Source organism: Balaenoptera borealis (assembly GCF_965194805.1).
Source record: "Balaenoptera borealis genome assembly, chromosome: 8".
Classification (NCBI taxonomy): Eukaryota; Metazoa; Chordata; class Mammalia; order Artiodactyla; family Balaenopteridae; genus Balaenoptera; species Balaenoptera borealis.
Window position 1 is genome coordinate 94,926,419 of NC_138865.1, and position 23,058 is coordinate 94,949,476.

Sequence of the window (23,058 nt, forward strand, 5' to 3'; positions counted from 1 at the left end):
ACACATTCAAGAAACTGTATGTATTTCTTTGGGTAAACATCTTAGTCATTCTGTTTTCAAAGCTCTGTGTGTGTGTGTGTGTGTGTGTGTGCGTGTGTGTGTGTGTGTGTGTGTGTGTGTGTAACTCATAGCGGCTAATCATCTTTGCTTTTGCCTAAAAGTGCTGAAGTGTGAGGGTGAGTGGTCATTGGAATGATTAGGGTTTTCATGTCGATTTCAAATGCTCTTGAGGGGACCAGTGCATTCTCATGTCCAAATGACATAGTGAAGTGGCCAATGCTATGTGCCCTATGAAATCAGATAGCTGTGAGAGTGCACTAGGACCCTTTAGGTACTAAAAAGTCCCAAACGTGAAGACATATTTATTATGCTTTTTAAAAAATTATCATTTGTAATTTCCACAGAATATATAAATGTCAATCATTTTATTCTTATGTCAGTTGTAAAATCTGAAGTCAATTTAAAAAGAAATTATTTCACTAGTCACCCTGAACATTCAAATGATACTAAGATCTAAGGTGGTGGGTCCATGGGGATCCATTCATTATACTATTCTCTCTAATTTTGTATACATTTGAAATTTTGCATAATAGCTTAAAAAATTTTAATAGACTATTTTTTAGAGCAGTTTTATGTTCATAGCAAAACTGAGTTCAGGGTAGGGAGTTCTTATATACTCCTTGTTTACCCGCCCCAAAACACACAGCCTCTGCCACTATCAACATCCTGTACCATAATTTTTAATCTAATATTTAAATCTGATGTATATCATAGATGCTTTGTTTATTTATCAAATACATAGTATTTCACCATTTGCTTGGCATTTTGCTAGGTCTTAGGGCTATAACAGTGAGCAAAACAGACATAGCCCCTGCCTTATGTTGTTCATAGTCTAGTGGGAGAAAGAGCCATTAAAGAATTTTATAAAAACTAGTTACAAACTGTGGTGAGGAAAAGCAGAGGATGCTACAAGTATGTGTTCTAGGAGAACTCCCTTACCCGGTGGTCAGGGAAGGCTTTCTCAGAGAAAATCAACAGGTAAACTGATATCTGAAGGATAAGTAGGAGTGAACTGGACAAAGATGACAGAGGAACTTATGCAAACAAAGTAATGTCTTCAAAGATCTTAAGGAAAGAAGGAGACTGGCATATTTTAGGAGCTGAAAGTTGGTGGACAAGGACAGAGAGATGGGGCTGGAGAGGCAGGTAGAGGCTAGAACACATGGGCACTGTCGGCTCTGTTAAAGTGTGGTCTTTGTCTTTACCCTGAATGATGGGGAACAGGGGATGGGTTTTACATAGGAGAAGACATGAATGGATTTTGTTTTAAAACGAAGGCCCTGACTGCATGGTAAAGAATAGATGGGAGTGGAGTAAGAGTGGAACTGGGGAGACTCGCTGGGAAACTATTGGAATAGACTCAGAGATGATGGTGATGTACTCAAGTGGAGAGACAGAGAAATGCACTGATGCCATATTTATGAGTTAAAGTCAACAAGATTTGGTGTGTGCTTCAAAAAGTTAGGAGGGTGCTGGGTTTCTAGGCTTGCAAAACTGGATAGATTATGGTGCATTTATAGAGACGGGAGTAGGGGTGAAGAGAAGATCAGGAATTTACAAGGGTTTTATAGCTATTTTTTTCTATTCCAAATAATAACTACCTTGTGCTAGGCACCGTGCTAAAGGATTCACATTCAGTATCACAGAAGTCCTTTTATCTGACAATAGAGACTGGCAGCAAGTGGGTTGATTCCCATACTACCACAGCTCAATGCACCTTAAGAGACTGTATTTTCTGTCCTCTTTTATCATGTCAATTGCATGCTGTTTATTACCTATGCACATCCTATTGGCATATGGATATCTGGAGCTCTAAGAATTGTATTGTTTTCAACTCCCTCCCCAATTATTTTCTCATGTGACTCATTGGGAAACTCCTACACCTTTTTTCTTCTCTCAATACTGTGTCTACTCCATGGTAACTTGCTTAACAGGTTGATCTAGGCCTTTCCCCCTCCCCGACCAGGGTCAGTTTAAAGTCCTCTTGATCAGGGCAGGTGGTCACTGGGCAAACGTGTTTGCAAACCGAACACGGTGGAAGTTCACCTTTGATTCATTATTCCAAATCCTCTATCTCATTGAGCATTACAGTTCTAGTCTCCTCCCCGGCCTCACTTCTGTTCCTCCGGCACTGCAGTGACTTGACCACTGTTATAGGGAGCAATCCCCAGGTTCTCACCTTCCATTCCAAAGCCCTTATCAGAACAGACTATGGCATTATTTCCATCTTCTCCTCAGTCTAGACTGCCTCCTCTATTCTCTGAGGCCCCTCTGTTATTGGTTCTCTTGAGTAGCAACCAAGAGTGTACCAGATGTTTTCATATATGTTGTGCCATTTAATTCCCACCACAGTTCTCCTTAGTTCCTGTCCCCATGCCTGGCCGATGGTAGTCATCTAACTCTCTGTTGAATTAATGAATGAACTGTGTTACTGGAAAAGCAAAGAATGCCTTATTTGGAAGGAGATCAGGCCCTAATTTCTGTTTTTTAAGATGAATTTTAATGTTTTTTAAATTTTCATAAATAACAGCTCATCTGTAATCTATTACTAATTTTAAACTTTTAATTCATTTATAATAGTATAATTCATTCTGTATAAATGACTTACTATAAGTATGAACCTGATATTCTCAAGTGAATTATTGTTTAAATCAGAGGTAAGATGATACCAAAAAACCACTAAAAAGTAACAATTAAAAATGAAGGGCTTCCCTGGTGGTGCAGTGGTTGAGAATCTGCCTGCCAATACAGGGGACACAGGTTCGAGCCCTGGTCTGGGAAGATCCCACATGCCGTGGAGCAACTAGGCCCGTGAGCCACAACTACTGAGCCTGCACATCTGGAGCCTGTGCTCCGCAACAAGAGAGGCCGCGATAGTGAGAGGCCTGCGCATCACGATGAAGAGTGGCCCCCGCTTGCCGCAACTAGAGAAAGCCCTCGCACAGAAACAAAGACCCAACACAGCCAAAAATAAACAATAAATAAATAATAAATAAATTTAAAAAAAAAACAGTACAAAGTTGATGCTCTGCAGAAGAGTGGTCTTATTCTCTAGAGTTAGATGCATTCACTTCAGTTTATGTTTAAAAAAAAGAAAAATGAAAAATTAAAGTTTTCCAAAACACAATGCAGATTTTTGGCTTTGGGTGTCCGTTGAACATAGCTAGATGACTATTTTACAAGACTTCAGTGCCTCTTCTAGAGTTTCATCGAACGGCATATTTCAGACAAATGGTGCCACCTCATTGTTTTGTGCATTGTGGTAGCACTTTATATTTGTAAAGTGCATGACAATCATATTCGTTAGTATTTCTGCAAAGCCCTCCTATGAGGTAGCTCGGCATTACTGAAGCCAAGCAGAAAAGTAAGTGTGCATTTATCGGGAAGATGCTTATAGGATCCAAGTGAAATGTCAGTGGACACTAATGCACACTATTCAAAATGGCACAGTTTGTCTAGATACATTTCAGCAGAACTATCAAAAGCTCTTTCCAAGTTATTTGAATTTCCAACCCTAGAAGTGAATCCTAAATTTGAAGGAAATAATCTATATAAGATTATTATATTAGATCTTTAAGTGTTAGTGTTTATGTTACTATTTAAAACTTAAATGCACAGAAGTCTAAGTTTATGAAGACAATGTTTAAATCAGTATTTCAGGTGTAAGAAATCATTTGCATTCTTTACCAGAGCTATTTTCTAAGAGTCAGATTAAAGTAAAAATTAGAATCTCTTGTGACAGAGAATCTGAATTATTCAATTAAATGGTTTTGGGACAACCTCAAATGGCCTGGAATTTACCATTTTAAAGATCAAATTTTAGTCAATTAGCCAAAACCATTCACCTATCATCACCTATATTCAGACCAGCAGACTCCAAGAATCTGTTCTAATGGAAGGGAGATCTCCAGTCCACAATAGACTGAAAGAAAGATAGGGCAAACATGGGTAAGTGAAGTGAAATTCTAAGTAGCAGTTAGGGATTGTATTTGCCTGCATGGAACAGAAAGCTGACTGTGAAGGCTTAATCAAATACAGGTTTCTTTCTCTTGTGGGCACTCGGGACTGTATGGAGGCTCCACAACGCCATCAAGTACTCAGGCTCCCCGTCTGTTTGCTTCACCAGACTCCACATGTGGCCTCGGTTTCATGGGTCAATGCGGGGGTGCTACCTCCAGCCTCTCACCCTTGTTTCAGATAAAAAGAAGGAGGAGGAAGAGGAGGAGAAAGAAGAGAAAAGGCACAGCACAGGTATCAAGAAAGCAAGACTTTCCAGTAGCTGCCCAGAAGACTCCCCTGCAGATTCCCAAGTAGCCTCACTGGCCAGAGTCCCCCCCCCAACCCCAACCCTGCCCCCAGCGCAGCTGCATGGGAGATAGAGAGTAATGTGTTTGTTTTTTTTTAAAAAACTGGGCATGCTGCCATCCCAAACAAAACTGATATTCTGGTAATAACGAAAGAAGGACGAATGGATATGAGACAGGAACTAGCAATATCCACCATGCCAGTTATTTTCAGTGTGAATTACAGAGACACTTGAGTGTATGATGCAGAGAAGGAACATGCCGAGTGGTGATAAGAACAATTGGAGGAAGACGCTAGAAGAGTTTCGGGGAGGTTACTACCCCTTCAGGCAGCCTCTTGGGGTTGTTATAAGATTTCAAGGTAGAACCATGTATGTAAAGTCCCCTTTATAATTGTGATGAAGGTGGTAAACTTTTTATACAGTGTATTTTAAATTCCCCCAAGTGTGCACAAGGAGCTATATCCAAGAAGCTTCATTCCAGAATTATTTGTAACAGCCAAAATTTGGAAAAAACCTAAATGTCCAACAACAGAAGAATAAATTTTGGTTTATAAAAGTATGAAATACTTTACAACAGTTAAAATAAACAAAATTTGACAAAGCTCCGTTGTAAGTATTTGTTATATTATTCATTTTGTTTTTCTGTATGGAATTGAAATATTTCATAATTTTATAAATTAGCAAAGTAAAACAAAACTTGGGCAGTGTTTCTCAATATGTGGTCCACAAATGCCCTGCACCAAAATCCCTGAAGGTATATGTTAAAATGCAGATTCCTGGGGGCCCCCTCCCAGGCCTAGTACCAGAAACTCCAGGCGTGGGGCCAGCAGTCTGTATTTCAAAGAAGGACACCGCATGATTCTTAGAGGACCACTGACACAGGGTTTGGGAGGGGAAACGAGTTCAGTGGAAAACAGAAATGGAGAAGACCTCCGGAGATGTGACCCATGTAGAGCCTGGAGTAGGGCTGAAACCACCATACTTCTGAGAGGTTGAGGTGGAGCACACCAGCTGCCGCTCCTTGACACAAGCAAGGAGGGGAGTTTAGTGGTGAGCAGGACCAAATAGTTCGGGTTAAACTGTGAGAAATGAAGAAGCCAAGTATCAGCGGCTTTAACAAGCACACCTTGCATTTCCCGCTCATGTGGAAGAAGTCTGGGGGCAGTCAGTGCAGAGTGGGTGTAGCTCTCCATGGCACCAGGAACTCAGGCTGGTTCTCTGCTGTTGCTCTGCCATGCTCAGCATGTCACACCTGCCTCGTGGCCTGAGGTGACTGTTGAGCTTCAGCCACCACGACTACACTGCAACCAACAAGAAGGAGGAAAGGGAGAAAAAGGGTATATCCCCTCCCTTTAAGGATTCTTCCTGGAAGTAACACAAACCACTTCTGCTCACCTCCAGAATGTAGTCTCACGGCCATACACAGCTGGAAGGGGGATTAGGACATGTCTTCATTCCATGGGGCCAGATACCCACTAAAGGTGGGGAGGGGAGGCTCTGTCACAGGGAGAAAGGGGTAGAATGGACATAGGAGAGCCTCCATCAGAGAGGGCCAGGGCTGGGGGCCTAAAGCCCAGCTGAAAAGACTCAGGAAGCTGCTGCGAAGGCTGCAGGATCAGAGCCATGCTGGTCAGGTGGTTTCTGGGGTAGCTCACAAGCTAGATTCTCGCTTTTCAAAGCTTGGTCCTTGGGCTAGCAGCATCAACATCACCTGGCATTAATTTTGTATCCTGCTACTTTACCAAATTCATTGATTAGCTCTAGTAGTTTTCTGGTAGCATCTTTAGGATTCTCTATGTATAGTATCATGTCATCTGCAAACAGTGACAGCTTTACTTATTCTTTTCCGATTTGGATTCCTTTTATTTCTTTTTCTTCTCTGATGGCTGTGGCTAAAACTTCCAAAACTATGTTGAATAATAGTGGTGAGAGTGGGCAACCTTGTCTTGTTCCTGATCTTAGTGGAAGTGGTTTCAGTTTTTCACCATTGAGGACGATGCTGGCTGTGGGTTTGTCATATATGGCCTTTACTATGTTGAGGAAAGTTCCCTCTATGCCTACTTTCTGCAGAGTTTTTATCATAAATCGGTGTTGAATTTTGTCGAAAGCTTTCTCTGCATCGATTGAGATGATCATATGGTTTTTCTCCTTCAATTTGTTAATATGGTGTATCACATTGATTGATTTGCGTATATTGAAGAATCCTTGCATTCCCGGAATAAACCCCACTTGATCATGGTGTATGATCCTTTTAATGTGCTGTTAGATTCTGTTTGCTAGTATTTTGTTGAGGATTTTTGCATCTATGTTCATCAGTGATATTGGCCTGTAGTTTTCTTTCTTTGTGACATCTTTGTCTGGTTTTGGTATCAGGGTGGTGGTGGCCTCGTAGAATGAGTTTGGGAGTGTTCCTCCCTCTGCTATATTTTGGAAGAGTTTGAGAAGGATAGGTGTTAGCTCTTCTCTAAATGTTTGATAGAATTTGCCTGTGAAGCCATCTGGTCCTGGGCTTCTGTTTGTTGGAAGATTTTTAATCACAGTTTCAATTTCAGTGCTTGTGATTGGGCTGTTCATATTTTCTATTTCTTCCTGGTTCAGTCTCAGCAGGTTGTGAATTTCTAGGAATTTGTCCATTTATTCCAGGTTGTCCATTTTATTGGCATAGAGTTGTTTTTAGTAATCTCTCATGATCCTTTGTATTTCTGCAGTGTCAGTTGTTACTTCTCCTTTTTCATTTCTAATTCTATTGATTTGAGTCTTCTCCCTTTTTTTCTTGATGAGTCTGGCTAATGGTTTATCAATTTTGTTTATCTTCTCAAAGAACCAGCTTTTAGTTTTATTGATCTTTGCTATCGTTTCCTTCATTTCTTTTTCATTTATTTCTGCTCTGCTCTTTATGATTTCTTTCCTTCTGCTAACTTTGGGGTTTTTTTGTTCTTCTTTCTCTAATAAATGCACAGAAATCTCTGGCATTCCTATACACTAATGATGAAAAATCTGAAAGTGAAATTAAGAAAACACTCCCATTTACCATTGCAACAAAAAGAATAAAATATCTAGGAATAAACCTACCTAAGAAGACAAAAGAATTGTATGTAGAAAATTATGACACTGATGAAAGAAATGAAAGATGATACAAATAGATGGAGAGATATACCATGTTCTTGGATTGGAAGAATCAACATTGTGAAAATGACTATACTACCCAAAGCAATCTACAGATTTAATGCAATCCCTATCAAACTACCACTGGCATTTTTCACAGAACTAGAACAAAAAATTTCTCAATTTGTATGGAAACACAAAAGACCCCGAATAGCCAAAGCAATCTTGAGAACGAAAAATGGAGCTGGAGGAATCCGGCTGCCTGATTTCAGACTATACTACAAACTACAGTAATCAAGACAGTATGGTACTGGCACAAAAACAGAAATATAGATCAATGGAACAGGATAGAAAGCCCAGAGATAAACCCATGCACATATGGTCACCTTATCTTTGATAAAGGAGGCAAGCATATACAGTGGAGAAAAGACAGCCTCTTCAATAAGTGATGCTGGGAAAACTGGACAGGTACATGTAAAAGTATGAAATTAGAACACTCCTTAACACCATACACAAAAATAAACTCAAAATGGATTAAAGACCTAAATGTAAAGCCAGACACTATCAAACTCTTAGAGGAAAACATAGGCAGAACACTCTATGACATAAATCACAGCAAGATCCTTTTTGACCCACCTCCTAGAGAAATGGAAATAAAAACAAAAATAAACAAATGGGACCTAATGAAACGTAAAAGCTTTTGCACAGCAAAGGAAACCATAAACAAGACCAAAAGACAACCCTCAGAATGGGAGAAAATATTTGCAAATGAAGCAACTGACAAAGGATTAATCTCCAAAATTTACAAGCAGCTCATGCAGCTCCATATCAAAAAAACAAACAACCCAATCCATAAATGGGCAGAAGACCTAAATAGACATTTCTCCAAAGAAGATATACAGATTGCCAACAAACATATGAAAGAATGCTCAACATCATTAATCATTAGAGAAATGCAAATCAAAACTACAATGAGATATCATCTCACACCGGTCAGAATGGCCATCATCAAAAAATCTAGAAACAATAAATGCTGGAGAGGGTGTGGAGAAAAGAGAACACTCTTGCACTGTTGGTGGGAATGTAAATTGATACAGCCACTATGGAGAACAGTATGGAGGTTCCTTAAAAAACTAAAAATAGAACTACCATACGACCCAGCAATCCCACTACTGGGCATATACCCTGAGAAAACCATAATTCAAAAAGAGTCATATACCAAAATGTTCACTACAGCTCTATTTACAATAGCCAGGACATGGAAGCAACCTAAGTGTCCATCAACAGATGAATGGATAAAGAAGATGTGGCACATATATACAATGGAATATTGCTCAGCCATAAAAAGAAGCAAAATTGAGTTATTTGTAGTGAGGTGGATGGACCTAGAGTCTGTCATACAGAGTGAAGTAAATCAGAAAGAGAAAAACAAATACCATATGCTAACACATATATATGGAATCTAAGAAAAAAAAAAAAAGGTCATGAAGAACCTAGGGGCAAGATGGGAATAAAGACACAGACCTACTAGAGAATGGACTTGAGGATATGGGGAAGGGGAAGGGTAAGCTGTGACAAAGTGAGAGAGTGGCATGGACATATATACACTACCAAATGTAAAATAGATAGCTAGTGGAAAGCAGCTGCATAGCACAGGGAGATAAGCTCGGTGCTTTGTGACCACCTAGAGGGATGGGATAGGGAGGGTGGGAGGGAGGGAGACGCAAGAGGGAAGAGATATGGGAACATATGTATATGTATAACTGATTCACTTTGTTATAAAGCAGAAACTAACACACCATTGTAAAGCAATTATACTCCAATAAAGATGTTAAAAAAAAAAAAATCACCTGGGAACCTGTCAGAAATACACATTCAGGCCCCGCTCCAGCCCTACTGAATTAGAATCTGCATTTTAACATGCTCCCCAGCACTGCTCTAGAAGATCTCAGAGAAGAGAAAGGTCAGAAACTGGGGAGACTTGTAGCACAAGGCAGGAACTAGAGGGGAGAGTGTTCTCGGTAGAGTGGTGGCTGAGCTCCTATGCGTGGCAAGCCTGTTACGGAAGTGAATGCAGAGGCAGGCCAGAGAACTGAGGGTTCAGACTTGACTCAGGGATGTGAGTGGAAGAGACTGCCAGCAAAGGGGAACACGGAAGGGGAAAAGAAGAGATGCGTGAGAAACTTGGAAAGAATGTGGCCTTGAAAACACACTTTAAAAGAGTATCAGTGAAATACAGATTCAACTACCCTGTATTGTGCACTAGGCAGCTCTTAATCCTCATAACACCCCTGAGTGGTAGGAACTTCGATTCCCGTTGGAGGTGATGAAATGGAGATTTAGAGCTGTTGACTTGCCAAGGTCATACAGCTAGACATTTACATAGCTTACAAGAATACTTTGTAGAGATCTGGCCAGTTTCCAAAGCACTGTTATATGCTTTATCTAATTTAATCCTCACAATTACTCTGTGAAGAACACAGAAAGTGGTTTTTATTTTGCAGCTTAGGGACTCCAGGACTTTCTCGGTCCATTTTTTTTTTTCATTTTTGTTTCCTGATTTTCTTACACATAATGCTAATGAAGAAGGGATGGGAGTGAGGGGATTCACCAGACCTGATTTTAACTGTGAGAGTTTGGCCCCATGATAGGCATATAGTAGACCTTTTAATGCAACTAATATTGTTATTATTATAACGATTGGGTTTGTTCAAGAGGAAAGCAGTATTACAAAAGTAGTTTATTGGAATGAGGAGTACAGACCCAGATATGGAGGGGGAAATTGAAGATCTTGTGTCAGCAACAAGGGAAGGAATTCTAAATAGTGCTGCAGAGCAAGGACTCTGGAGCCAGACAAGCCAAGTCCACTTGCCAGCCCTGCTACTCATAAGAATGGTGACGTTGGGCAAATTACCTAACATCCCCTTGCTTCCGTTTCCTCTTTTTTCAAGATTGAGAGAAATAATACTTTATTTGGGTAATGGTATGAGGATTAAATGAGATACAGTAAGTAAATAAGCCCAATACTCAGGAGAAAACAAATATTCAATAACTATAGCTATTATTAGGTCTGGTTATGGATGGAAGATTCGAATGAGATGGAAGTTAAACCAATAGCAGGTTCGAGTGGTACTAAAGCGAGGAGTGATACTAAAGCTCCAATAACCTACCTTAACTGCTTTGAGTGTTTATCAGTTTATAGGCTGCATATCAACTTTAATGTTAAAAAATGATACTCTCTCTTCCTCAGGCCCACAGTCTTTACACACTGAGTACAATTAATTTGCCTTCTGATGATGCTGCATTCATGACTGATGATTCCAAGTTGCGTATTTTTAAATTCCCGTATTTCCCACAAATGTATTTGGTAATTCTGAATCTAGCAAATGAATATAAAACAAGTCATCACAGCTCTTTACCTTAAATGTTCATGAAGCGAAAGAAGTCAAGGGAAAATGCCAACGAACTTTGATTGTCTCATTATGAGAAGCTTTGGCACAGCAACTTTGATTGTCTCATTATGAGAAGCTTTGGCACAGCTTATGAAGGTGACAGATGTTCTGCTTCCTAGAACCTTTTTGTTCCACCCCAGAAATCTATATTTTCCTTTAGTATATTGATTTCTTGTTATAGAGCAGGAATGGCTATTAAATATCTCTATTTGGGAGCTGGGGGTGCCAGAATGTGAGAGGGAAAAAAATGCATCACTGCTAAAAGGAGAGTTGATGGGATGGGTAGAGAAGGACTCAAGAGATGGTAGTCTGTATCTGCGAAATTATTTACAATTTGAATGAAGGACAGAGAGACTTGTCAGAGGAAGAAAAGGGGGAGCAAATGAAAAAAGCATCCAATCGCAGGTAAGCCTTTTGATGGATGAGGAAGATACTTTAATAGATGAGAAAGCACTTTCCCCAGTGGTCAGCTGACTCACCTCATCTCTCTTTTTGGCTTGTAGCACAGTGGAAAGATTCAGTGTAACAAATTATGGAATATATATAAGATAGTGAACCAGCTGATGCTACTGATTTCTCTTTTGGGGTGATGTTAGATATTCACCACCAAAATATAGCTGGAAATTGAGATGACTGATTATAAACAATGCCCCCAAAACGGTTTCTCCGCAATAGAAATAACATTTCTGTAGTGTATTTATTTCAAAACATGCTCACCTGCAATGTCTCATTTTATCTTACAAATAACCCTGTGAGTTAAGTGTCATTATCTTCATTTTATACTTGAGAAAACTGAGGTTTAGAGAAGGTAATTAATAGCAGTATCCACACCCGGGTCTGTCTTACCATACTACCTTTCTTTGACCCCTCCAATAAGTGTCAGTCTACGGCTACAGTTGCCACCAGGGCTTTGTGTGGGGCGGGGTGGGGGGAAGGCATTCCCTAGGTCTCAATAATGTTTTTCCCTCCAGGTCCATTCCATGGCCCTCGACAATTCTCAAAGGCCTTAAGAGCCCACTTGAGGTTGCTTTGGGGGACCTGCAATGAGGGCGGGTGCTAGGAGTGGGACAAGAGTAGTGAAGTCTTACCAGCAGCTAAGCTACAGCTTTCCTGGGCTTTGGAGGACCCTGTGTCCTTGGTACCCCCCTGTTCCTCTGCAGCTCACACCTCCTACAGCACCCTCTCACATGTTCCCCTAGAGCCCCTGCGCTGCCCTCCACCCATCCTAAGCATCCCATCCCTCAAAAGGCTCTCTTACTTCTACCGCCTTTGGGACATTTCAGCAGTGTTTGGAGACCACTCACTTATTGCAAATTACCATCTCCTTGAGAGAATTTCCAACATGGGGAACAAACAGCCTGGGGATAGGGGGTCTTTCTTAACCATACCAATACATGCTCCTTCATCCGTGGGCAGAAAGCCTCCAAACTTGAAGCTACTTCTCCACTTTCTTGTCTGATAACTTCCTGGTCTGAGGGAACCTCTTCCGTCACCAGTGGTCAATGAGCTTAGAATTGTGCTCACACGCAGAGGAGAGGGAGCAGCCTTGTCTCAGTTTGGCAGTGCAACGTAAAGCCAATTACAGCTAGACAGACTTTGATAGTTCCTTGAATTCCCAAGGGTACCTTATATTTCTTCATTAGCTCAGGCTCTAAATACCAGCTTCTTCAGAATTATTCTGTTTGAGTACTCTTTTGTTCTACACATTGTGTCCCCAAATGTTTAACTCAAATTAATATCCACACAAAGTTTAGCAACGTGTTCCTATATGTAGCAAACTTTGCTGAACCTTTGGGGAAAGGGAGGGTTATGTTACAACACCCAATCAATTTTAAATTCAGTATCAGTCATCCCTATTCTTTTTTTTTTTTTTTTTTTACATAGTGTATGATTCTCTTTATATAACATTCTTGAAATGACAAAATTACAGACACAGAGTACAGATTAGCAGCTGCCAGGGACTAAAGAGAGGCTAGGGCTGTCAATAAAGTGAGTCATCCCTATTCTTTATAATGTCGTTGACCACATCCACATTTTAGGATTCAGCCTTCTGCCAGGATCCTAAATCCTCCTCTCTCTTCCCTTTCCATACTAATCTCTCCTCATCAATCCTTGCCTCAGATTGCCTGAGACCCCAAATTCTTCTTGTTCCATTACACAGACAAATCCATTAAGTTCTTTCCAGTCCACTACTTAAAAAAAAAAAAAAAAAAAAAAAAAAAACCTGGCTAAACCCTTAAAGACCACCACTTCAGCCTCATAAATACCTTGCTGAAGATGTGAAATTATCCTTTTTAAGGACTTCATTAAACTATTTGTCCAAAGATTAAAATCATCCTTGCTCTCTGTTTGCATGGGGGTAGGAAACAGGGAGAGGATGGTTACTAAACATACATTATCTCAATAAATTCTCACAGCAATGCTGCAAGGTAGGTCTGATTCTCCTCACTTTACAACTGGGAAAACTGAGGCTCAGAGAAGTTAAGGAATATACTGAAGATGATCTAGCTGAGAAGGGATGAGCAGAGTCAAAACTCTGTGGATCTGGCTCAGAATCCCTTGCTGTTATCACTACATCACATTGCCTCATATATTGTGCTTGGCCTTGGGAATGTGAAGTGTCCCAAGGTGGTGGCAGAGGTCAGAGGAGCCAAATGCAGCTCCTCCATGGGCCCTTCTTCTTGGATAACCCCCAGCTCCTGGCTGTCATCTTACGGTAAGTGTCCGTGTCTTCATAGATGGTGCCCAGATCTAAACTCAGCCTCCCAGGTGGCCTCTGACCATCACATAGGAGAGCAGGACCCTTCACTTCATTCTTTACCCTGTATTTCTAGTCACGCAACCTGAGGTCCCTTTGAGCTCACATTCATTGCTAATTCATCCTGAGTTTTCAGCCAAGGGAAACCCCTAGAACAAAGGTCCTCCTTGAGCTCTGGAATCAGTCCCAGGGTGAATACTTGCTTCACCACTTCCTGTGAGAACTTGGACAACTCACCTCTCTTTTTTAGGCCCCAGTTTCCTTGGCTGCTCAAAAAGAGCCAATAATATTATTTAGGTCCTATTTCTGAAGAGGAGAGAGTGGAAGGTACACAGCAGAGTCCGGAAGAAATTCCATCCTGCCGAATGAGAGACTCCCTCTTGTGAGACCACCGGAATCACAACTAACTGCTGAACAATCATCAACAGGAAGACACTGGAACTCACCAAAAAAGATACCCCACATCCAAAGACAAAAGAGAAGCTGCAATGAGACAGTAGGAGGTGCACAATCACAATAAAATCAAATCCCATAAACACTGAGTGGGTGACTCATAAACTGGAGAAAAATTATACCACAGAAGTCCACCCACTGGAGTGAAGGTTCTGAGCCCCACATCAGGCTTCCAAACCTGAGGTTCCAGCAACAGGATGAGGAATTCCCAGAGAATCAGACTTTGAAGGCTAGGAGGATTTGATTGCAGGACTTCAACAGGACTGGGGGAAACAGAGACTCCACTCTTGGAGGGCACACACAAAGTAGTGTGCACATCAGGACCCAGGGGAAGGAGAAGTGACCCCATAGGAGACTGAACCAGATCTATCTACTAGTGTTGGAGGGTCTTCTGCAGAGGCAAGGTGGCTGTGGCTCACCATGGGGACAGGGACACTGGCAGAAGAAGTTCTGGGAAGTACTCCTTGGTGTGAGCCTTCCAAGAGTCTGCCATTAGCCCCACCAAAGAGCCAGGTAGACTCCAGTGCTCAGTCACCTCAGGCCAAACAACCAAAAGAGAGGGAACCCAACCCCATCCATCAGCAGACAAGCGGATTAAAGTTTTACTGAGCTCTGCCCACCAGAGGAACACGCAGCTCTACCCACCACCAGTCCCTCCCAACAGGAAGCTTACACAAGCCTCTTAGATAGCCTCATCCACCAGAAGGCAGACAGCAGAAGCAAGAAGAACAACAATTCTGCAGCCTGTGGAATGAAAACCACATTCACAGAAAGATAGACAAAATGAAAAGGCAGAGGACTATGTACCAAATGAAGGAACAAGATAAAACCCAAGACAAACAACTAAATGAAGTGGAGATAGGCAACCTTCCAGAAAAAGAATTCAGAATACTGATAGTGAAGATGATCCAGGACCTTGGGAAAAGAATGTAGGCAAAGATCAAGAAGATGCAAGAAATGTTTACCAAAGACCTAGAAGAATTAAAGAAAAAAGAAACAGAGATGAACAATACAATAATTGAAATGAAAAATACACTAGAAGGAAACAATAGCAGAATAACTGAGGCAGAAGAATGGATAAGTGACCTGGAATACAGAATGGTGGAATTCACTGCTGCAGAACAGAATAAAGAAAAAAGAATGAAAAGAAATAAAGACAGCCTAAGAGACCTCTGGGACAACATTAAACGTGACAACATTTGCATTATGGGGGTCCCAGAAGGAGAAGGGAGAGAGAAAGGACCCGAGAAACTATTTGAAGAGATTATAATCAAAAACTTCCCTAACATGGGAAAGGAAAGAGCCACCCAAGTCCAGTAAGCACAGAGAGTCCCATGCAGGATAAACCCAAGGAGAAACACGCTGAGACACACAGTCATCAAATTGACAAAAATTAAGACAAAGAAAGATTATTGAAAGCAACAAGGGAAAAATGACAAATAACATACAAGGGAACTCCCATAAGGTTAACAGCTGATTTCTCAGCAGAAACTCTACAAGCCAGAAGGGAGTGGCATGATATATTTAAACTGATGAAAGGGAAGAAGGTACAACCAAGATTACTCTACCCGGCAAGGATCTCATTCAGATTCGATGGAGAAATCAAAAGCTTTACAGACAAGCAAAAGCTAAGAGAATTCAGCACCACCAAACCAGCTCTACAACAAATGCTAAAGGAACTTCTCTAAGTGGGAAACACAAGAGAAGAAAAGGACCTACAAAAACAAACCCATAACAATTAAGAAAATGGTAATCGGAACATACATATTGATAATTACCTTAAACGTGAATGGATTAAATGCTCCAACCAAAAGACACAGGCTTGCTGAATGGATACACAAACAAGACCCATATATATGCTGTCTACAAGAGACCCACTTCAGGCCTAGGGACACATACAGACTGAAAGTGAGGGGATGGAAAAAGATATTCCATGCAAATGAAAATCAAAAGAAAGCTGGATGGGCTTCCCTGGTGGCACAGTGGTTAAGAATCCGCCTGCCAATGCAGGAGACACGGGTTCGAGCCCTGGTCCGGGAAGATCTCACATGCCACGGAGCAACTAAGCCCGTGCGCCACAACTACTGAGCCTGTGCTCTAGAGCCCGTGAGCCACAACTACTGAGCCCATGAACCACAACTACTGAAGCCTGTGCGCCTAAAGCCTGTGCTCCACAACAAGAGAAGCCACCACAATGAGGAGCCCACGCACCGCAACAAAGACCCAACGCAGCCAAAAATAAATAAATAAATAAATAAATAAATAAAATTATACGAAAGAAAGCTGGAGTAGCAATACTGATATCAGATAAAATAGACTTTAAAATAAAGAATGTTACAAGAGATAAGGAAGGACACTAAAAAATGATCAAGGGATCAATCCAAGAAGAAGATATAACAATTATAAATATATATGCACCCAACATAGGAGCACCTCAATACATAAGGCAACTGCTAACAGCCATAAAAGAGGAAACCGACAGTAACACAATACTAGTGTCATTATTATATAATAATAATAACACCTCACACCAATGGACAGATCATCCAGACAGAAAATTAATAAGGAAACACGAACGTTAAATGACACAATAGACCAGATAGATTTAATTGATATTTATAGGACATTCCATCCCAAAACAGCAGATTACACTTTCTTCTCAAGTGCAAACGGAACATTTTCCAGGATAGATCACATCTTGGGTCACAAATCAAGCCTCAGTAAATTTAAGAAAATTGAAATCATATCAAGCATGTTTTCCGACCACGTTATGAGATTAGAAATCAATTACAGGGAAAAAAACGTAAAAAACACAAACACATGGAGGCTAAACAATACGTTACTAAATAACCAAGAGATCACTGAAGAAATCAGAGAGGAAATCAAAAAATACCTAGAGACAAATGACAATGAAAACACAATGATCCAAAACTTATGGGATGCAGCAAAAGCAGTTCTAAGAGGGAAGCTTACAGCAATACAATCCTACCTCAAGAAACAAGAAAAATCTCAAATAAACAATCTAATCTTACACCTAAAGGAACTAGAGAAAGAACAAACAAAACCCAAAGTTAGTAGAAGGAACGAAATCATAAAGATCAGAGCAGAAATAAATGAAGTAGAAACAAAGAAAACAATAGCAAAGATCAATAAAACTAGAAGTTGGTTCTTTAAACAAAATTGATAAACCTCATCAAGAAGAAGAGGGAGAGGACTCAAATCAGTAAAATTAGATATGAAAAAGGAGAAGTTACAACAGACACCGCAGAAATACAAAGCATCATAAGAGACTACTACAAACAATTCTATGCCAATAAAATGGATACGCTGGAAGAAATGGACAAATTCTTAGAAAGGTATAACCTTCCAAGACTGAACCAGGAAGAAATAGAAAATATGAACAGACCAATCACAAGTAATGAAATTGAAACTGTCATTAAAAATCTTCCAACAAACAAAAGTCCAGGACCAGATGGCTTCACAGGTGAATTCTATCAAACGTTTAGAGAAGAGCTAACACCCATCCTTCTCAAACTCTTCCAAAAAATGGCAGAGGAAGGAACACTCCCAAGCTCATTCTACGAGGCCACCATCACCCTGATACCAAAACCAGACAGAGATACTACAAAAAAAGACAATTACAGACCAATATCACTGATGAATATAGATGCAAAAATCCTCAACAAAATTCTAGCAAACAGAATCCAACAACACAGTAAAAGGATCATATACCATGTTCAAGTGGGATCTATCCCAGGAATGCAAGGATTCTTCAATATACGCAAATCAATCAATGTGATAGAGCATATTAACAAATTGAAGGGTAAAAACCATATGATCATCTCAATAGATGCAGAAAAAGCTTTTGACAAAATTCAACACCGATTTATGATAAAAACTCTCTAGAAAGTGGGCAGAGAGGGAACCTACCTCAACATAATAAAGGCCATATATGACAAACCCACAGCAAACATCATTCTCATTGGTGAAAAACTGAAAGCATTTCCTTTAAGATCAGGAACAAGACAAAGATGTCCACTCTCACCACAATTTTTCAACATAGTTTTGGAAGTCCTAGCCATGGCAATCAGAGAAGAAAAAGAAATAAAAGGAATACAAACTGGAAAAGAAAAAGTAAAACTGTCCCTGTTTGCAGGATGACATGATATTATACATAGAGAATCCTAAAGATGCCACCAGAAAACTACTAGAGCTAATCAATGAATTTGGTAAAGTTGCAGGATACAAAATTAATGCACAGAAATCTGTTGCATTCCTAAACACTAACAATGAAAGATCAGAAAAAGAAATTAAGGAAACAATCCCATTCACCATTGCAACAAAAAGAATAAAATACCTAGGAATAAACCTACCTAAGGAGGTAAAAGACCTGTACTCAGAAAACTATCAGACACTGATGAAAGAAATCAAAGATGACACAAACAGATGGAGAGATACACCATGTTCTTGGATTGGAAGAATTAATATTGTGAAAATGACTCTACTACCCAAAGCAATCTACAGATTCAATGCAATCCCTATCAAATTACCAATGGCATTTTTTACAGAACTAGAACAAAAAATCTTAAAATTTGTATGGAGACACAAAAGACCCCGAATAGCCAAAGCAGTCTTGAGGGAAAAAAACAGAGCTGGAGGAATCAGACTCCCTGACTTCAGATTATACTACAAAGCTACAGTAATCAAGACAATATGGTACTGGCACAAAAACAGAAATATAGATCAATGCAACAGAATAGAAAGCCCAGAGATAAACCCACACACCTACGGTCAACTAATCTATGACAAAGGAGGCAAGGATATACAACGGAGAAAAGACAGTCTCTTCAATAAGTGGTGCTGGGAAAACTGGACAGCTACATGTAAAAGAATGAAATTAGAACACTCCCTAACACCATACACAGAAATAAACTCAAGATGGATTAAAGGCCTAAATGTAAGACTGGACAGCATAAGACTCTTAGAGGAAAACATAGGAAGAACACTCTTTGACATAAATCACAGCAAGATCTTTTTTGACCCACCTCATAGAGTAATGGAAATAGAAACAAAAATAAACAAATGGGACCTAATGAAACTTGCAAGCTTTTGTACAGCAAAGGAAACTCTAAACAAAATGAAAAGACAACCCTCAGAATGGGAGAAAATATTTGCAAATGAATCAAAGGACAAAGGATTAATCTCCAAAATATATAAACAGCTCATGCAGCTCAATATTAAAAAAACAAACAACCCAATCCAAAAATGGGCAGAAGACCTAAATAGACATCTCTCCAAAGAAGACATACAGATGGTCAAGAGGCACATGAAAAGCTGCTCAACGTCACTAATTATTAGAGAAATGTAAATCAAAACTACAATGAGGTATCACCTCACACCAGTTAGAATGGGTATCATCAGAAAATCTACAAACAACAAATGCTGGAGAGGGTGTGGAGAAAAGGGAACCCTCTTGCACTGTTGGTGGGAATGTAAATTGATACAATCACTATGGAGAACAGTATGGAGGTTCCTTAAAAAACTGAAAATAGAATTAGCATATGACCCAGCAATCCCACTACTGGGCATATACCCAGAGAAAACCATAATTCAAAAAGACACATGCACCCCAATGTTCATTGCAGCACTGTTTACAATAGCCAGGTCATGGAAGCAACCTAAATGCCCACGGACAGACAAATGCATAAAGAAGATGTGGTACATATATACAATGGAATATTACTCAGCCATAAAAGGAACGAAATTGGGACATTTGTAAAGATGTGGATGGACCTAGAGACTGTCATACAGAGTGAAGTAAGTCAGAAAGAGAAAAATAAGTATCGTATATTAATGCATATATGTGGAATCTAGAAAAAATGGTACAGATGAACTGGTTTGCAGGGCAGAAATAGAGACACAGATGTAGAGAACAAACGTACGGACACCAAGGGGGGAAAGTGGGGTGGGGGGTGGGATGAATTGGGAGACTGGGATTCACATATATACACTAATATGTATAAAATAGATAACTAATAAGAACCTGCTGTATAAAAAAAAATCCAATACAAGGACACATGAATATTACCATTATATGGAACCTTATTTTATATTTTGCCTTCAGAATAAAATCTTATTAATTTGAAAAAAATAATATTATTTACCTTATAAGGCTGTTAAAAGAATTAAATGAATTCATGCATGCAAGGTGCTAACGCAGTACCTGGAACATTGTAAAGTCCAATAAATATCATCTGTAATGATAATAATTATAAATGCCCATCCTCTGCCCACCTCCAGACAAATCTGTTCTCTCCACTTCTGCATGCTCCCACCTCCATGATCGCCTGAGTACACACACACACACACACACACACCCCAACCATTATTGGAAGGCACTCTCCTAAAACAGAAGGCCTGGTCTTAGAAACCCTAGATTTCGTTTTATCACATGCTAGTTGTGTGAACTTGGGCCAGATGTTCGACCTCTCTTAGCCCCAGTTTCTTCCTTTGCAAAATGGAAACCATTATTTTGTACTCAACTCACAGCATTTTCATAGGGATTACATAAGGTAGAAATGTAAAGAAGCTCTGTATTTATTGCTACTTTATTTCCATCCTCCACATAAAGTATGTCAGTAAATTTTTTAACTAAGTGCTGGACTTTATACTAATCTCTGTTAAAATGTATAGACTCATTTAGGATTTATCAGATTAACATTGTTCTAAATGGTTTCTCTATGTTCAGCCTTCACATTTTTTCCTCATGTGATATATTTATCTGCTCATGAGTTTTAAAAATCTATTCATATTAAAATGAAAGCATAAGACCCCTATCCCTGCTAGTCACGAATTTTCTTTTACTCATTAAGAGAATAAACCGGCTGCATTATACACAATGCTGGAGGCAATGGCAGAGTCAAAGAAATATAATTTGGGGTAGGTGCCCTCATGTCTATTAGTACATTGGGAAAATGACCTAATATACTTAACCTTAAATGTAATGTGTTAAGACAGTTACACAACCTTTCAAGGAAACCTAGAAAACCTCGAAATGTCCAGTCACGGAACAACGTTGTAACTCTGATGGTAATTCTCTTTAACAGCATTCCCTGCTAGCCCTGTCTGAAATGGAGGAGACATAACATTATGAAATTGAAAATCTTAGGATTCGTCACCTAAACTTTATTTTTTTATTTTATTTTTTTAATAAATTTATTTATGTATTTTTGCCTGTGTTGAGTCTTTGTTGCTGCGCGCGGGCTTTCTCTAGTTGCAGCGAGCGGGGACTACTCTTTGTTGCGGTGCACGGGCTTCACATTGTGGTGACTTCTCTTGTTGTGGAGCATGGACTCTAGGCGCGTGGGCTTCAGTAGTTGTGGCATGTGAGCTCAGTAATTGTGGCTCATGTGCTCAGTAGTTGTGGCTCACAGGCTCTAGAGTGCAGGCTCAGCAGATGTGGCGCACGGGCTTAGTTGCTCCGCGGCATGTGGGATCTTCCCGGACCAGGACTCGAACCCATGTCCCCTGCATTGGCAGGCGGATTCTTAACCACTGTGCCACCAGGGAAGCCCCGTCACCTAAACTTTAATGTTGAAGGGCCTGGGGGATCATCCGTACTAACCCCTACATCTTACACGTGAAGATACCCATCCTGGAGAGGGAACCGGGCTTATCGTAAATTACTCCGGTCGACGGTTGGGTTTGTTGGTCGATGGTTGGGTGTGTTGCCGTACTGCAGGAACCAGAGGAAGGAAGACGGGAACAGGCCACAGGAAGAAGAGGGATGTTTTTCGCACGCATCTGGTTCTTATTCCGTATCTTAGATCGTGTTCCCTGCCCCTAAATCGGTGGCATGTCAGGAGAGGAAGGACCCTGAAGCAGAAGAGATAACAAGGACTCCGGAAAACCGTCGTTGGGATTGTGTGATTGGGAACCGAAAACCTCGCCAGATGATTGAAAGCGTTTCTGCGACTGCGGCGTCTGAAGGCGAGGAAGTCTTTCCCTCCCCCAGCGCCGCTCACGCCCCGCCCGGTGGCCGGCAGTAACCCCGAGGCGCGCGGCAGCCTCGGCTATCTTCAACGTAGCCATTTGAAAAGTGAAGAAAAAACCAAAAAAAACCCCGAGAATGTGCTCCTTTTCACTTCAAACCTGTCGTTAGGTCCGGGCCCCTCCCTGGCAGAAATGGGCACATTAACTCTGTGCCCACGTGGCTTTTCCGCGGGCGTGTGCTCCATTCGGAAGCCCGGGGCTCCTTTCCTAACCGCGTTTTGTGGAAAACGATGTGCCGAGAGGCCGGAGCTGAATCGCGGCCAGCTGTGGAAGAAGGCGGAACGTGAAGACAACAGATAGAAGGGGGATGAGAAGTTATGCGGTGTCCGAGGCAAAGGGATGCGCGAGAGTGACGGCACAGGGGGCCTCGGTCGCCCCGCCGGCCTGAGATTGTGCCCAGCCCCGACACACCTCGAAATTAGGGCACATCCACAAAGCCCACACCCTTCATTTCAGAGGGGAACGGAAACCACCAAAAAATAAACGTTCTGGCCGCCCAGCGGCGGCTGGGAGAGAGCTGCGCGCAGGCGCACTGGGCTCCGCGTCTGCCCTCGAGTTACCCCGCGCGGCTCGCCGGCCGAACTAGGTGAAAGGTAACTAGCAGGCGCTGATCCTGGCGGCGGCCCAGACGCGCGTGCGCGGGCTCCGACGGCTGGTTCCCTCCTTCGCAAGTTTCTCCAAGTCTGCATTTCATCGAGCTGCGGATGTGGCAGGGGGCAGGGCAGGAGGCGATGGGGCGGCGGGGGCGTCGAGCAGACTTGGAAAATGCTTGTCACTCAGTCCTCCATGGGGAAATGAGGTCCAGGAATGGTGCTGGGGAGAGAACCACCGCCTGAGCGCCATTTATGTACCCGACACGGTGCTGGGCATGC

General features: G+C 41.1%; 1 long non-coding RNA gene across 1 annotated transcript; it reads right to left on the minus strand.

The window, feature by feature from the left end:
* Positions 1-11,220: 11,220 nt before the first annotated feature.
* On the minus strand, positions 11,221-22,822 carry LOC309634322. The gene is made up of 2 exons (XR_014247980.1): positions 21,715-22,822; positions 11,221-21,312 (listed from the first exon to the last, which is right to left on the minus strand). It is a non-coding gene; the product is annotated as an uncharacterized lncRNA (long non-coding RNA).
* Between the last annotated feature and the right edge of the window lie 236 nt (positions 22,823-23,058).